The following is a 17715-nucleotide window of genomic DNA, read 5'->3' as shown; positions in this document are numbered from 1 at the left end:
AGCAAAAAGTAGGGAGAGGAGAGGGAGACAGTGCAGGGCTGCGGATGACGGAAGCACAAACTGACCACAGTGTCAGGGCTCAGCAGCCATGATACACCGTGGTCAGTGTACAGGGGGGAGGGCAAAAATTGGCAGGATCAGCCAGGTTTTTTAGGTGATACAGGGGGCCAAATTACACAGCACAAGCACTGTGCAACATGCTTTAAAGGAACAGGATCTTTTTTTTTGGGGGGGGGGGTAACAAACGCGCACCTAAGGTTTCTTCTTCTGCTAAGGTATCCCAAATGAAAGAAGTGCTTCTCATTGAGCAGAATGGTCACGTGGTTATTTTGACTGATGAGCGCTTGCCATAGAGTGCATCAGAATGCATACACATTCCAGGATGATGTCCTGCAGATTATTCAATACTTCCAGGTGTGTAAAATACCTACTCCCCTGTCACATGCTGTGGCTCCTCCTGCCAGCTCATATGTCACTACAGAAAGTAGTAGTGTGTGGCAGGGATAGTAAGTATTCAACCTACCTAAGGTGGTAAATACCTGAGGCAGCTGGGGAGCAGAAAAGTGACAGCCTTTAAAATGCACATTCCGCCAGATGGCTGCCTTGTATATTAAAGTGACCACCCCTTAGTAAAATCATTACCTTAAGCTCATCCTACGGATATTCACTGTGTGGCCATGGCAGGATTGCACTACCTTTGCACACAAAAGGCCTGGTTGGGCTATGAACCTAAAGCATGAGTTCACCACGACCTTTTTCACTCTTATACCTAGACTCACGGCAGCCCGAGCCATTCACAAGGTAAATGAATTACACAGGATGTGCCCAGGACTTTGTACAAAGGCGGTGCGGTGCTGGCTAGGGCCATACAATGACGGTCTTAATAGTGCGGCTGAAGATAAGTGTTCAGCAATGAAGGTTACACTGAGGGTAGGAAGTTTGATCAAGTAAAAAACTGTTGTGCTTGAAATCACTACTTATTAGGCCTCATGCACACTGGACGTTTTTACAGCGGCTGTTTTTGGCTTCAGATGTTTTTTTTCTGCAGCCAGTAAACTCCCCAACGTGTTATCCTATGTGTCCATGCACACATCGGCTGTTATCAGCAGTTTTTGACAGGGACGTTTTTCTGGCTTGGAAAAAAAAAAAAAAAAAAACAGAACTAATGGATTTTCAGAGGCGTTTTTTAGCTGTAAAACGCTCCAACTCTGATAAAAGCTTAAAAACGTGGCTATTCAACGTTTATCAATGTTTTTGAGCCATAAGCTTTTGTGGGAGTATAGTTTTGCTAAAAAAAAAAAAAAAAAAAAAAAAAACTTCTTCTACAGCTTTCTATTGATGTTTTCATAATGTCCAGTGTGAATAAGGCCTTAAAATTTCATTTTGGTAATGGGCGACAATCTGTGGCTTATAATACTTTGGGTACTTACCTGGAACCAGTTTGCATATCAGAATCAGAAATTTGAGAATATAGTCACATCCTAGTACTTACTTGTTCCAGGCCAGAAGCACAAGTATTGACACCAAATGGTGTGCATGATAGCCAAGCAACTAGCATTTTCAGGAAAGCTCAGGAATGGCAGCCTCTCAGGTGCGTAACTACAATTCATGGGGCACCCCAGCAACAGGGACAATAACAGGCAACAGGAGAACTGTTAATATAGTAATTACACTACTAGGGATCAGTGTTGCGAATAAAAGTTGTGAGTGAAGAGCAGCAGTGCATGGGACTAAAGTATACCCAAGGCCAAACCCCCCCCCCCCCATTTTGGATAGAGTAGGGGAGGGTTATAACCACTGTCCAATGTGAGGAATAACGGAATTTTTGTAAAATCTTACCTGTAAAATTCCTTTCTCTGAGTCCTCCGACAGTCGCCGCCTCTTCATATTCGTCACATATGGGGTATTAGACTTTGCTCCGAAGGAGTAGCTAGGCAACAGAATATGTTAACAATAAAGCTTTAACATATCCCACCCTCAAGGGGTGGTCCCCTCAGTCAATACCCTCCTACTTCCTGCAACCATATCTCAGTTTTAGTGGAATAGCAGTAGAGTATACATTCAAACCCCAAAAGAGGGGCGGGGGCGGCGACTGTCGGAGGACTCAGAGAAAGGAATTTTACAGGTAAGATTTTACAAAAATTCCGTTTTCTCTTACGTCCTCCGACAGTCGCCGCCTCTTCATATTCGTCACATATGGGGACGTCCCAAAGCAGTGCAAACATGAGGGGTGGGAAACGCATCCGCGCCGAAAGGCAACGCAGTCTCCACATCAAAGAAAGGAACCTTACCAAAGGAAGGAAACCAGCTGGGCAACAGCAAAAATAAGTGCTCAACAGGAGCAACAACCCAGGAAAAGACAAAAAAACCAGGGGATACAAAAAACTATCCCAACAGCCAGGAGTCCCCAACAAGGGACCCTATGGAACAGCCGCACTAAGAACCTTGCGGCCAAAGGAAGCATCCGCCGATGCCTGAACATCTACTTTGTAGAATTTTGTGAAAGTGTGTACGGTCGACCAAGTCGCCGCCTTACACACCTGGGCTACAGAAGCCCCATGACGGCAGGCCCAAGACGTACTCAGTGATCTAGTAGAGTGCGCCTTCACAGGCACAGGGGGAACCTTCCCCTGCAAGGCATAGGCCTGTTCAATGGTCTGCCTGATCCATTTGGCAATGGTAGAGGCGGAAGCCGCCATGCCCTTCCGAGGACCCTCTGGAAGAACAAACAAGGAGTCAGTCTTACGAAAAGACTCAGTCGATTTAAGGTAAACCCTTATCGCCCGAACAACATCCAGAGAGTGCAATCTCACCTCCTTCGGATGTTTAGGCTTCGTGCACAACGAAGGCAAAACAATATCCTCGTTAAGATGGAATTCCGAAACTCGTTTCGGTAGAAAAGAAGGATTAGGTCGCAAGACCACCTTATCCAAATGAACAACCAGGTACGGAGACTTGCAGGACAAAGCCGCCAGTTCCGACACTCTGCGAGCCGAAGTGATCGCCACCAAAAAGGCGACCTTTTTGGACAACATAGACAACGAGATCTCCCTGATCTGTTCAAAAGGAGCACGTTGTAACACAGATAGAACGAGATTCAAGTCCCAAGGGGGCAAGGGATCCCTCCTAGGAGGAACCAGATGCCGCACACCCTGAATAAAAGTGCCAACCAAGGAGTTGGAAGCCACGGGACGTTGAAACAGAACGGCCAGCGCCGACACCTGACCCTTAATCGTAGCCAGCGCCAAACGCTGATCGACACCCGTCTGAAGGAAAGACAGCACACGGGAAACCGAGTACGTGCGGGGTGAAAACCCCCTGGACTCACACCAGGCAAAATAGGCCTTCCAAGTACGGTAATAAACCTTCCCCGAGGAAGACTTCCTCGCGTTGATCAAAGTATGAACGACCTCTGGAGAGAGACCCTTCTCCTTCAGGACCTCGGTCTCAACAGCCAGGCCGTCAAAGCCAGCGACTGTAAAGCAGGATGGTAAATCGGTCCTTGAGACAGTAGATCGTCTCGAAGAGGCAGACGCCAAGGAGCGTCGACCGCCAGATTCACGAGGTCTGCGTACCAGGACCGGCGAGGCCAGTCCGGTGCCACAAGAATCACCGTGCTGCGTTCCGAGTGCAACCTGCGAAGGAACCTGGACAGCAACTGAATCGGTGGAAACGCGTACATCAGCCTGTACTGATGCCACGGGGCCACTAACGCGTCCGACGCGTCTGCCCGAGGGTCGCGCGTCCTTGCCACGAACCTCTTCACCTTGTAGTTGAGGCGAGACGCGAACAGGTCCACATCTGGAAGACCCCACTTCGCGCACAACATCTGGAAGACAGCCGGGTGGAGAGACCATTCCCCCTGATCCAGGGTCTGGCGACTCAGATAGTCCGCCTGCCAGTTCTCCACTCCCGGAATGTGAACCGCCGTTATCGCCGGGACATGAGTCTCGGCCCAAGACAGAATGTCGGCCACTTCTCGAGCCGCTCGGGCACTCCTGGTGCCCCCTTGGTGGTTGATGTAGGCCACCGCCGTGGCATTGTCCGTCTGCACCCGAACCGGGCAGCCCTGCAGCCGGTCCGTCCAGCGATGAAGACAGAGCCTTATCGCACGCAATTCCAGAATGTTGATCGGAAGGGAAGACTCCCCCTCCGACCAGTCCCCTGGGCGGACAGAACGCCCAGAACACCACCCCAGCCCGACAGGCTGGCATCCGTGGTGATTATCGTCCACGAGATCGGACGAAACGACTTGCCCCCGGACACCAACGGGGACTGGAGCCACCACAGAAGGTTTTCCCTGGTGCGATGACTCAACGAGATCTGAAGATCCAGAGATTGAGGTCGCCCGTCCCACCTGGACAGGATCTCCGCTTGGAGACCCCGCGTGTGAAACTGCGCGAAAGGAATCGCCTCGAAGGCCGAGACCATCAATCCCAGACATCTCATACCCGTCCGCAGAAACGAGTGTGGAACGTCCCTGAGGGACCTGACTTCCTCCTGAAGAGTCCTGAGTTTGTCTTCCGGCAGGAAGACCTTCGCCTGCACCGAGTCCAGTATCATTCCCAGATAGGGGAGACGAACCGACGGACTCAGTGTCGACTTTGGAACATTTATCGTCCAACCGAACTCCTGCAGAGTTTGCATTGTGACAGACAGGTCCTTCTCCAGACCCTGTCTGGTCGCAGACCGAACCAGAATGTCGTCCAGATACCCCAGGACAGAAATGCCCTGGGCTCTCAATAATGCCAGAACCGGTGCAAGCACCTTGGTGAAGACCCGCGGAGCCGAGGCGAGCCCAAAGGGCAACGCCACAAACTGGTAGTGATCCTCCGCAATGGCAAATCGAAGGTACCTCTGATGACCCTCGAATATGGGGATGTGAAGGTACGCATCATCCTTCAAATCGATGGAGGCCATGAATTCCCCCGGAACCAGGGCAGCCACCACCGAGCGCAGGGATTCCATGCGGAACTTGCGAACCCGCACAGAGCGGTTCAGAGCTTTCAAGTCCAGAATCGGACGAACCTTGCCCTCCTTCCTGGGCACGGTGAACAGATTGGAATAAAACCCCCGAAATCTGTCCCGATGAGGCACCGGAACCACCACTCCCTGAGCCCTCAGGTCCCGCACCGCCAGGTGCAGATCCCGCAGGCGCTCTGGAGACAGTTGAAGATTTGAGGGAAAAAATCTGCTCTCCGGCCGAGAGAGAAACTCGATCTTGTAACCAGATCGAACGATTTCCAGAACCCATCTGTCCCTCACACGGGCCAACCAGGGCTGAAGAAAACCGAGCAAGCGTCCCCCCACCCCAAAACTGGGTGAGGGCGCCCCTTCAGGCCGAACTGTTATGGGCCGCAGGTCCGGATTGACCGGACTTCTGTTTCCCAGACCAGGGCTTCTTCTGAGAGCCTTGGCCCTTGAACGGTTTGCCCTTGTAGTGCGGCCAAAAGGCACGAAAGGACCCCTGAGGGGGCCGAAAATGAGCATGCTTCTTCCCAGAAGCCCCCTTAGCCTTGGGGAAATGGGGCAAGAGAGTGCTCTTACCCCCGGTAATCCCCTTAATCAACACATCCAGGGACTCCCCAAAAAGGCGAGACCCATCATAAGGCAGATTGGCTAAGGTTTTACGTGAAGATTGGTCCACCGACCAACATTTCAACCAAACCAGACGGCGAGACAACACCGCCACGCTGTGCACACGCGCAGCCAACGGAATCAGGTCCAGGTCCGCATCACACAGATACATGACACCCTGGTGGATCTGATCCACCATATCCAGGGTCGCCGCCGAGGCCGAATCGGCCACTAGGACGCGCCTAAGCATCTGCGTCCAACTTGCGATCGCCTGGGCCGCCATGAGAGAAGCAAACAGAGCCTTAAGCATAGAACCCGTAACAGAATAAGTATGACGGGCAAGAGACTCCAGTCTCCTATCCGTGGCATCACGGAAAACAGGGGATCCCTCTGCAGGGATCGCAGTGGCTTTGTTCAAAACCGCAATAGCATGATCCACTGGCGGAGGCACACACCACCGTTCATCGGTGGCAGGCGAGAAAGGATAACGCAGCTTAAATTTACTTGGTACCGCAAAAGGCTTGCGCAAATCGCGCCATTGGTCCTTAACAGCGCGCTGAAAATCAGCATTGCAGGGAAAAACCTGCGGCGTCCTGCGTTTTCTCTGCGTCCCATAAGCCGCCAAGGCAGCTGGGGGACACACCTCGTCCTGCAAACGTAGCGTCTGCTTAATGGAAGCAATCAACTCATCCATGATTGCAAGCTCTTCAGGCGAGCCAGGGGGAGAATTATCAACCCCCTCAACTTCAGCCTCTACCTCAGACCCCACTAGATCAAGAGAGGAGCGGGACCCCGATAGGGGGGTCCCCGCCAGAACAGCCCCATCACCTTCACCCTCAGAATCAGAGGACAGAGCAACTCTGGGCCGTTTAGTAGATTGAGCAGCCACCAGCATTTGCACCTGTGCAGCAAGGCCAGCCACAATAGTGGCTAAATCCCCCCCTGGGGGGGAAACAGCGGTCCCCTGGCTTTCCACCAATACTGTGGGAAACTTGCCCTCCTGAGAATCCATTGCCCCTGTATGCCAGACAACCAAGGGTTAACTGCCCCCTTACAGCAAGCGCGGCAAGCGCAGCCCACCGCACCACACTCAGGCACAATGAGACCCCCACAGGGAATATACAGACTGAATACAGGCAATGGAACACAGGAATAGAAGGATAAAACCTGAGGAGACTCCGCTGCTGCTGCTGCCTCGATCGGTGCTTCCAGGAGAGAGGAAGTGATGCTGCCAGGGCGCTCTATGTAAGCCTATGGAGGCTACAAGAAAATGGCCGCCGTGCATGTAAACCATGCGGCCGGAGCGGGCGCCGGTAAAATGGCGCCGTTTGGCGCCGAAATCGCCGCTCCACAGTGCATAAAATCACACACAATATCATCCCATAATATGGATACATGTTAGATCGCCGCAGCGATCGCTGTATATGCCCCAACATGCCATTAAAAACATGCCCCACAGCACACAGCTCCTCACACTGCCCAGCCTGACATACTCAGTGTCATACAGCTCCCCCCCCCCCTTGCAGCCCACAGCATGCAGCCGAGAGATAGGGAGACAAGCAGTGTGATTAAAGGCAGGTTACACAGTCCCAGACTGAGACCCCCCCAGACAGACAGGTCCCCACATAGATACACTTACCTCACATGGCGTGGGGAACCCGCACAGGCGAACAAGCCGCTGCACATGAGGCAGGGAGAGTCGCTACTCAAGACGCACACAATGGCGGTTCAGAAACCGCACAGCGTCCGGTGAGGTAGCCACCTCACCAATCATCCCTGCACCGAACAGGGATGGGTCGTTCACCGTGCCAGGAGCGTTACCTGGCTGAACGCTCGATGGCAGACTGGGAAGCCACTGACCCACGACCTGCGACCAGGGGGATCAGCCCGAGACCCAGTCCGCATGATCCTCTTCGTCCGAAGAACTAACTAATGCTGACAAAAATAACAGCTAAGTAAAGGTAGAGAGAAAACTCAAACAAAATATCAAAAAGAAGAAAGAGTCTGGGACAAAAAGTCCCAGCACAGAGAGAGCCAGCCACTCCTGACAAGCTAGACATTAAAACTGAGATATGGTTGCAGGAAGTAGGAGGGTATTGACTGAGGGGACCACCCCTTGAGGGTGGGATATGTTAAAGCTTTATTGTTAACATATTCTGTTGCCTAGCTACTCCTTCGGAGCAAAGTCTAATACCCCATATGTGACGAATATGAAGAGGCGGCGACTGTCGGAGGACGTAAGAGAAATCAGGTTTTGCGGCTGATTAAGGTGGTTATTAAATTCAATTGGTGCCTCATCTGCATTAAAATTAGTCTCAGAACCTGTGTAATTCATATGTGTTTAGGTTTAAAGGGATGAGGTGGCAACCCCAGACTATCCCCTCTTAGACACAGGAAGTGTCCCCATTGAAAAATTTCCCCTCTGTGGCAGCTCAAAATTTTGCATTTACCTTCGCTTTCATTTCTCATGACATTCGTAATCAGGACAATTCCAGATAAGGAATCTTCCTGACATGGACATGGACAGTTCTAACCCCTCAGCACTCAAAAAAAAAAAAAAAAAAAAAAAATTGAAAAAAAGATTTTGCTTTTAGGCATACTTTATATTGTAACCCTAATTCTTCAGTAGCTCACCAGCATTTTTGAGCATCAAATGATTACTGTGGGATACATTGTGGGCAATTAGTCTGTAAACCAAAATGGGTTTTTTGAATTACCGTAAAATGTATTTCTCTGATGTTCATTGACTGTCACAGCTCCTGATCTTCTTAACCATTGGGTTATACTGCCCCCTACAGGAATAGGACACTATTCAGATAAAAAAAAAAAAAAAAAAGTCTGGCTACACCTTTGGGCAGTCCCAGGTTGGTATACTCAACTCTCTCTGCTATAGGTACTCCGTTTTGTTGCAAGCAGCATCAGAAGAATTACAACTCCACAGAGGGGGGGGGGTGCTGTGTTAGTCAATGAACACCAGAGAAATGGTAAGTCAGAAATCTGATTTTCTCTTTCGTTCATTGACGGACACAGCTCCTGGTATTTATAACCACTGGGACATCCCAAAGTGGTGTTAAACATGAGCAATGGGAATAGCTAAAAAGAAACTCCCAAGGCTAACTATAGCCCTATAGACAACCAGGTAAATAGGAGCTCACTTGGAAAAAAAGAAAAAAAACAATACACCATCAGAGGACCAGGTCCTCTAAACAGCAGCCTGCAAAACCTTGCAGCCAAAGGAAGCATGCACAGATACCAACACATCAACTTTATAGAACTTTGTGAAAGTGTGCAAAGATGACAAGGTAGCTGCCTTGCAAACCTGCATCACTGACGCCTGACAGAAGGCCCAGGAGGCACTGAGCACCTGAGTAAAGTGCTCCTTGACAGGGAAAGGAGGAACCTGACCCTTGATGGAATAGACCTGAATCACTGTCTGATCCATCTGGAAATGGTCGCAGAGGAAGTGGACAATGCTTTCCGAGGCCGAAACGTAAGCACAAATATTGAGTCCAATTTCCTAAAAGACTGCTAGGTGCACCCTAATCGCCCAGACTACATCCAAAGCATGCAGGGAAATTTCCTTTTGGAGGTTTAGGCCTGGGACACTGGGAAGGCAACAATGTCTCCATTCAAATGAAAATCAGACAACCTTTGGAAGGAAAGACAGACAGGGGCGAAGAACCACATTATCTCTGTGAATCACCAGGTAAGGTGATCGACAGGATAAAGCCACCAGTTCTGACACCCTGCGCACAGAGGTGATAGCCACCAAAAAGGCCACCTTCTGGGACAGCGTAAGCAGAGCAATCTTCCAAAGATTTTCAAAGGTAGGCTTCTGGAGGGCCAAAAGCACTAAACTGAGGTCCCAAGGGGGCAACGGAGACCACATTGTTGGAACCAAATGTCGGACAGCCTGAAGAAAGGTATGCACCAAAGAGTGTGAGGCCAAAGGTCATTGGAAGAAGACCCCCAAAGCCGACACCTGGTCCTTGATAGTACTCAAGGCCAATTTCTTCTCAACCCCCCGTTGAAGGAAGGTCAAGATCTGAGCCACCGAGACGGAGCGAGGATGAAACCCAAGAGACTCACACCACCCAATGTATGTCTTCCACGTACAATGGTAGATCTTCCTAGAAGTAGATTTCCTATCTTTTAACAGTGTAGGTATCCACGACTCAGTTAAAAACTCTATTCTTCAGCATGTGGCATTCAACAGCCAAGCCATCAAAGCCAGCGAATGTCCTTTCGACAGCAGATCCTCCCTGGGAGGAAGCTTCCAAAGAACGTCGGCAACCAGCCGCATTAGATCGGCGTACCAAGCCCAGTGAGGCCAGTCCAAACCACTAAGATGACCGGAATCCCTTCTGCCTCGATCCTGCATAGAAGTCTTGGCAGAAGCTTGAGAGGTGGGAAGGCGTAAATCAGATGATACTGACCCCATGGGGCCACAAGCGCCTCTGTGGCATCCGCCAGAAGATCCCTTGACCGAGCCACAAAACTCTGCACCTTTCTGTTGAGCCAAGATGCCAACAGATCCATTTCAGGGATGCCCCACCGGAGACAACTGATGAAACACTTTTGGATGAAGGGACCACTCCCCTTGGTCCAATGCCTGCCGATGAGGTAATCCGCCTGCAAGTTTTCCACTCCGGGAATATGTACTGGAACAAACCGTTCTGCCCACCTTAGAATGCCGGCTACCTCAAGAGCCGCCAGGACACTTTGTGCCCCTTGGTGATTGACATAAGCCACTGCCGTTGCATTGTCCAATTTAATGCGCACTGGAAAACTCAGAAGATGATCTGTTCAATGGTCCAGACACAGTCTGATCGCTCTGAGTTCCAAGACATTGATCAGCAGTCTGGACTCCTCCAGCATCCAGATCCCTGAGCAGAATGCTTGCCGAGGACGCCTCCCCAGCCGGACAGGCTGGCATCTGTAGTGACCACTGTCCAATACAAAGGGAGGAAGGATTTGCCCAACCGAAGGACAAGAGAATGAAGCCACCACATCAGGGACTCCTTTGTTCCCCGGATCTGATTGTCCACAGAATGCAGAGTCTTGTCTCATTTGGTCAGAATCTCCCTTTGCAGGGACCTCTTATGGAACTGTTCAATCAGAACTGCCTCGAAGGTAGACACCATCAGGCTCAACACCTGTATGCAAGTCCAGAGGGATGAACATCTGTTGGACAGCAGGAGACGAATTGCAGCCTGCAAGTTCTAGAGTTTGTCCAGAGGAAGGAGCACTCTGGCTAAGGCCAAGTCCAGAGTCAGGCCCAGCTAGTCCAGCTTTGTGGATGAAACCATGGAAGACTTCTAAAAAAACTGAATCTACCTAAACTCCCGCAGAGTTCATACGGTGATCTCAAGGTTTTCCACCAGAGCAGAAGGAGATCTTCCAAGTAGCCCAGTACCGCGATCCCCCGATGGCATAGCAAAGCTAGCTCCAGGGCTAACACTTTTGTGAAGACCCGAGGAGCAGAGGCAAGACCAAAGGGTAATGCCACAAACTAATAATGCTCCTCTCCCATGGCAAAGCGGAGGAAGCGCTGGTGACTGGCACATATTGGAATGTGAAAGTAAGCATCCTTGATGTCGATAGACGCAAGGAAATCCCCCTGATGCAGGGCTGCCACCACAATGCGAATGAACTCCATTCTGCACCCGCACAAAGCAGTTCAGCTCCTTGAGGTCCAGGATTGGACGCACTTTGCCTTCCTTCCTGGGAACTGTAAACCAATTTGAGTAAAAACCCTAAAAACGTTCCCAGTCAGAACCGGGACAATCACCCCTTGATGTAACAGGACTTGTACCGTCCCAAACAGACCCTGTAAGCGGTTCAGGGACAGGCCCAAGTTGGAAGGAAAGAACCTTGACAGAGGACAAGAGCGAAACTCGATCTTGTAGCCGGACCAAATGACTTAGTGGACCCACTTGTCTTGCACCAGGGAAGTCCACAGGTCCAGAAACCAGCAAAGATGTCCCCCTACCCCCGATACAGGTGAGGGCACACCTTCATGCTAAAGGAGCCTTGTCCGCGGGTCTGGAGAAGCCCGCTCTCGGCTTGGCAGACCAGGTTTGTTTGGATCCTCCAGAGGAGGCCCCTGAAAGGCTTCAAGCCCTTGTCAGTTGAGCCGGAGGGACAAAAAAAACTTCTTATGAGCTGAGAAGGAAGGCCCACGTCTACAATGAGTTTCCTTGCCCTTAGTAGCCTGTGGAAGAAAGGTACTCTTCCCTCCTGTGAGACCTTTCATGATGTCATCCAGGGTAGCTCCAAAACAGGAGATCTCCTTGAAAGGGCCTTTTTAGAAGTCTGGTCCACAGACCAGCATTTGAGCAAAAAGACACGCCAAAGGACCACTGCCGAAACAGATAGCCTAGCGACTAGGGGAGCCGCACCCAAAGGATGCATCACAGATAAACTGCAGCCCCTGGACCACCTGGTCTGCCAGCTCAGCAAAGGCAGAGGGGAGCTGTTCTCCCTCCAGGTCACGGCGTAAAAGCTTTGCTCACTTGGGCAGCGTCAGCGACACCAGGGCAATGGTGAATACGGGCCTCAGTGCCGAGCCAGCCAGAGTGTACATATTGCGGGCCACAGGTCGTATGCGACCTCACGAGGCATTTAACTCGCAGGCCAGCCCTCGTCCAGTGGGGCTGTTGCAGCCAACCTAGCGCGGAGCTGAGGTCTGCACGGGCTTGCTGGTCAGACTGAGGTGACCACTGGATCTAGATTATCCAGCCTGTCACCCAGTCTGGCAGTTGATTGTAGATCTCACAGGAAACATCCAGGAGAAAACCAAATTTCTAGCTAAAAAGAAAAAATTGCCAGGACCTAAGATTTCAGCAAGGAGTTAAGTCCTGACTAGGTAGAAAAAAAAAACTGAGTGCCTATAGCAGAGAGAGGGAGTATACCCCCTGGGAATGCCCATGGGCGTAGCCAGACTTTTTTTCTGCCTAGTGTCCTACTCCTGTAGGGGCAGTATAACTCAATGGTTATGAAGATCTGAAGCTGGGTCCATCAATGAACAAAAAATAAATTATATTTACAGAAAAAGTTGCCTTTCTAAAATGAAAAGGATATATGCATATTTGGGCATTTTAGACATTACTTACAGAAGATCTTTGTGAAACAAATGGTTTGGAAGGGAAGCTCTTTAATAGGAATAATACATTTAGGCTCATGGGGCAGTCATCTTCACATATGTTATCAAGATGTGACAAAGCAAAACAATGCTGCTGCTTCATGTAGCAAAGAGACCAATTAGAAGGCGGCAGCTACTGGAAGTGCAATGCCGCCCCAGGGAGTGCAACAACATACATGACTAATTAAGAAAAGTACTCCCACAGCAGCAGAGATAGTAATGCGCACAAGCAGGAAAAATAATAAGCGAAGGAAAAAAAATACTTAAATTGTTTTACAGCCATTTTAAGGTCAGCAATTACATTAATGCAAGGTGTTTCTCTTAGGACCAGGAGAGAGACACAGTATTGTAAAGCTACAGTTAGACATTTGCTGGACTGACATTTATCCAGTGGATAAAGTACAAGCTGTTAGTGCTCCTGAAAACATTTTAATGGTGTAATTGCAGAAAGCTATGCTTCAGAATGTTGGTTAGCTAACAGCCCTGACATGTGCAATGCGGATATGCTTAGCCAAACACCAAGTTACATTACTGTTTTACCCACCAGCAATACCAAAAAGAATTGTACTTCTGATGAATTATTAAACATTCCTAAAATGCTCCTCATTCAGGACAGGTGATGCAACTATTCTAGCTTTGCAATTTGTGTGTAATAGACCATGAAAGCAGATTACCACATTTCTAAGACCCCCCCCCCCCCCATAACAGGTTCTCCTTCCACTCTCAGAGCATAACATGGATTGGAAACATAATGCAATACAGTCTAACTGTCTTACAGGGAACTGTAGGTCTAATACTATAAATGCTAAGCAAGGGATAGGATAATGTACATCGGATGTTTGTTTTTTTACCTAGGAATTTCAATTTAAGGAAATCTCACCAGAATCATACATTGCATCAAATTTCTTTTTTACTATTCTGTCCCCTATTGGACAAAGTACATGTAGTACTTTATCCCAGGTTGCTAGGAGCTTCCTAACGAATGAGGTAGGAACTGCACTCCCCACCCCCTCCTGTGGCGGATCCGACAACAGCTAAGGACAGGGACACTTCATATTGGCAGCTTGTTTTGGCAATTTCCCAAGACAAACTGTGACAAAATGAAAACACTGGCACGTCCCTCTCCATCCGTGTCTCAAAAATCGCTCAGAGCCAAGAAAACTTGCTATTGTGAAACCTCTGTCTTCTTCCTGGTTGTTAGACCTGCTACTACAGGATGGAAGAGGACGCAGCGTGAACCTCATAACTTGGGTTAGGAAGCACCTAGTAACATGGGATAAACTACTACTTCTACTTGGTTTAACAGTGGCAAAAACAGCAGGGAATCGACCAATTTATTGGTGGGGCCAATATTAACTTTTTTTTTAAGTATCGGCCATAAACTTGCCGATATGACCGATACGGATTCATGTGGTTGTACCAGAGTGATGCCTGCAGCTACAGGCATCACCCTGGTACTATTTTTTAGAGCAGACAGTAGGCTTTCTTGTAATAAGGACTGATGTGGCTAAGCAGCCACTTGGCTGTTATCAAAAGCACTGAGAGGAGATATCGTCCCCCCCCCCCCCCCCCACTAAGCCTGGGTCTCCCATCCCACCGGGAGGCCCAAGCGACCAGCCGGAATGTCTGCCGGCTGGCCGAAGACCCAAACAAAGCTGGAATCGGCTCTGATCGGGTCTCCGGAAAATCGGTATCAGCCCTTAAAAAACGATATTGGTCAATACCTACAAATATGTAAAATAACAATGATAATTCTTGTGTAAAACCCTAACCCCCTCACCCCTACGGCCGTCTGACCATATAAAAACTAACAAGAAGAACTCCTAGTTAGTTCTGAATGACAGTGCAGGAGGAGAGGGGGATGTGACAGACAGTGCACACAGAACCTGCACAATTCCCATCCTCTTCTCCTCCTAAACTGACAGGACAGGAAAACTGTAGCTGCTGATTTTTAATAAACACACACTTGCCTGTACTACGATCCAGATATGTGCTCACCCGAACCATCCCTTTTCTCCCCGAAATCTAAACTGCGGGCACCCTGCTGTGACAGCTTATGGCTTCACAGCCGGGTGACCACTGCGCATGCGTGAGTCAAGCTACACCTTCTGAATGGTCCGTCAGCATTTTGGGACCTGTGACGTGTCCCAGAAGACACTTGGCGCTTGTAAATGCATAACGCGTTTAGGCACTGCAAGCGCTTGGGCATTCATTTCATTGGCCAGAATAATTTATTCTACGCGTCTCGGCGCTTCTGCGTTCCACGGTCTGGAACCACCTAACCGGAAGTGACAAGTGATGCTGTGTTGCCTCTCTATGCGTTTCGTCCCCAGATGACGTCGAAGTGACGAAATGCAACACAACGTCACTTACGGTTAGGTGGTTCCGGACCGTGGAACACGGAAGCGCTGAGACGGCTGGACACCCAAAAAGCTGAACGTGAACTTCCTAACAGTGAGTCAATACTATTGTTCCCCCATTATACAGCTATACTACGCCATGGAAGTCTCTTGTTTTTGTATATTAATCCTATAGCTATAGTGGGACAACAACCGAGGAACCCTCTTGAGTTCTCCCACATGCCGAGCCTCACACATCAGCCTAAACCTACAACAAGGAGGCAGAGTGAAACAGTGGGATATCTATCTACCAAGCCTTATATCTGGAACAAGGGAGTTAGTTTGGTAAGTGCTTTACCTAGTGGGGTCACGGGCATTAGCACTTGCACTCCCAGCACGTGTCCAGAGGGTGTCACACCCACTAAAAGTCTGGCATATATCACTCTATCGGCTAACACCTCAACATTTTACCATTCCTTCACCCCCTGTAATTGGGGATAGCACAATACATTGATTTTATAGCACGGTTTATTTATTTATTTGCACAATTTTTATCTCAGCACTTAATGTATATGCACTACCAGCTGTTCACTTCATACTAAGTATCTGGAATTGTCATCCAGCAAGCTGGCACACTAATACTTTCAGCACAGTGCACTTTCTCTATAATACCAGCTGTTCACTTCATATCTGGAATTGTCATCCAGCAAGCTGGCACACTAATACTTTCAGCACAGTGCACTTTTTCCTAATACAGCACACACTGGCCAAGGGGATACCCTTTTCTCAGCACAGTGCACTTTGTACAAGTTTCAAAACTCTTGTTTTGATTATATTGTAAAAAATGCACAATTAGATCCGTGCATGGTGGTAGCGCCACTCACCAACACCTTTTTTAACCCCATTCACGTTTTACCCTAGTGGTAGGTTGGAGGCAGCAAAAACCACTGTTTCATATTCATTTGAATATTTATTTTTTATAAAAACACTTCATAGCGCGGGTATACCCAACCCATTTATTAGTGGAGGACATCTTCTTACATCCACACAAGTCTTGAATTTTACATTTATTTTAGCAGTAAACTTACCTTATATACTGAAATAGTCTATTTCACCGCGCCTAAGTGAAATAGTCTATTTCAGTATTTAATCATTTTCCCGCTGAGCAGTGCGGAGTGTACCAAGATAGTCGTCACCACCTTCTACCTGCAGGTTTCTCGCGATATTTACAATAATAATAGAAATGCAATACGGTTATTCAGTCAATAAGGTGAGTTTACTGCTAAAATAAATGTAAAATTCAAGACGTGTGGGTGTAAGAAGATGTCCGCCGCTGCTTTGTGTTCTGTCACATTAGGAAACCTATTGGAACACATGGCGCATGCGCAGTAAGTTGCGTCACTTCTGGTTGCAGAATCTGAATGGTGGCGGTATTCTGATAGAATACAGGTGTGCGGTGATGGCTTGCTCAGGTGGGTTGGGCCTAGGATTCAAACATTCCTGAGCCCATCCCTATTGGCCATTTATGACTGGCCCAGTACAGTGACAGCTTCCTGCTGGCCTTGCTCAGATGGGTTAAGACTAGGATCTGAACTTCCCTAGTTATAAGCGATGGTTTTCAGCTTTGCGGATAGTCAGTGGAGCATTGGCAGCGTATCTGCAGTGGTTTTTAGGCCCCCTGCACAGCTATCCTATTTGGTAAGGGTAGTGGAGCATGATAACAGCACTGTATGAAAATCAGACAGCTCTCCTCTACCCATTCAGCATACACTGAAGGAAGATGGGGTTTTGTAGTATGAAAGCACTGATAGTACATAGACCAGGGGTTTCCAAACTTTGGCCCTCCAGCTGTTCAGGAACTACAATTCCCATCGTGCCTAGTTATGTCTGTGAATGCCAGAGATTTACAATGCCTCATGGGAATTGTAGTTCCTGAACAGCTGGAGAGCCATCGTTTGGACACCCCTGACATAGACCATTGCTGTAGCATGAATAGATTCCCTCCAGCCCTCACACCTAAGGACAGTCCTGCACTGTATTCTCATAACCTGCTTAGACCCTAATAAACTGGTGGACAAAGCTGACCTCACTAAGTCCCTGCCATGTCCTCCATTATAACACACACATCTACACAGCATGTCACCTGCTCCCTGGCCGCAGGCCGTCCCTCACTCGCTGCTCATCCCCCGGGGTCGTACAATCCATGGATCCCCAGCGGACAGATCCACAACCTGGGCGTGACGTCACTCCGGACAGTGCCAGCTTCCTGCTTCCGCCACAGAGAGAGGGGGGGGGGATGAGTCACGAGCCGGAACACGTGACATTTCTCAACTAACTTTATCAGTACAGGATTAGCAAGGCATTGTATAGGAAGGTGAGGGAGTGCTTACTTATATGTGTGCTCACGTATAATAATAATTAGCAGTGTCTTGTGACAGAAGCCATTATCAGTAGTGAGATAAAAGTGTGTGTGCCACATGAATGGCCTCTAATGAGGCAACACAAATCCATGGTGATGTGCTCAGTAACCAAAGTGTTTGTATGTTCCAGCACAGCAGGCTTTGGGACTCTCTGCTTACAGTATCTCACAGAAGTGAGTATACCCCTAGCATATTTGTAAATATTTTTTCATGTGACAACACTGAAAAATGGGGG

At 48.9% G+C, this 17715-nt stretch overlaps 1 protein-coding gene across 2 annotated transcripts in view; it reads right to left on the bottom strand.

The window, feature by feature from the left end:
• The window catches only part of NIPA2 (NIPA magnesium transporter 2), a 54794-nt gene extending 37444 nt beyond the window's left edge, over window positions 1–17350 (bottom strand). The window contains exon 1 of one of the 2 annotated variants that reach the window (XM_082245614.1): window positions 17204–17350. The gene's annotated coding sequence lies outside the window, so the exon portion shown is untranslated. Of the gene's footprint in view, window positions 1–17191 lie in introns of both variants that reach the window. The other variant, XM_082245615.1, reaches the window with a different exon arrangement.
• Between the last annotated feature and the right edge of the window lie 365 nt (window positions 17351–17715).

This window comes from Pelophylax lessonae (genome assembly GCF_965119305.1).
Source record: "Pelophylax lessonae genome assembly, chromosome: 2".
Lineage (NCBI taxonomy): Eukaryota > Metazoa > Chordata > Amphibia > Anura > Ranidae > Pelophylax > Pelophylax lessonae.
This window is presented reverse-complemented; position numbering and strand designations above follow the sequence as displayed.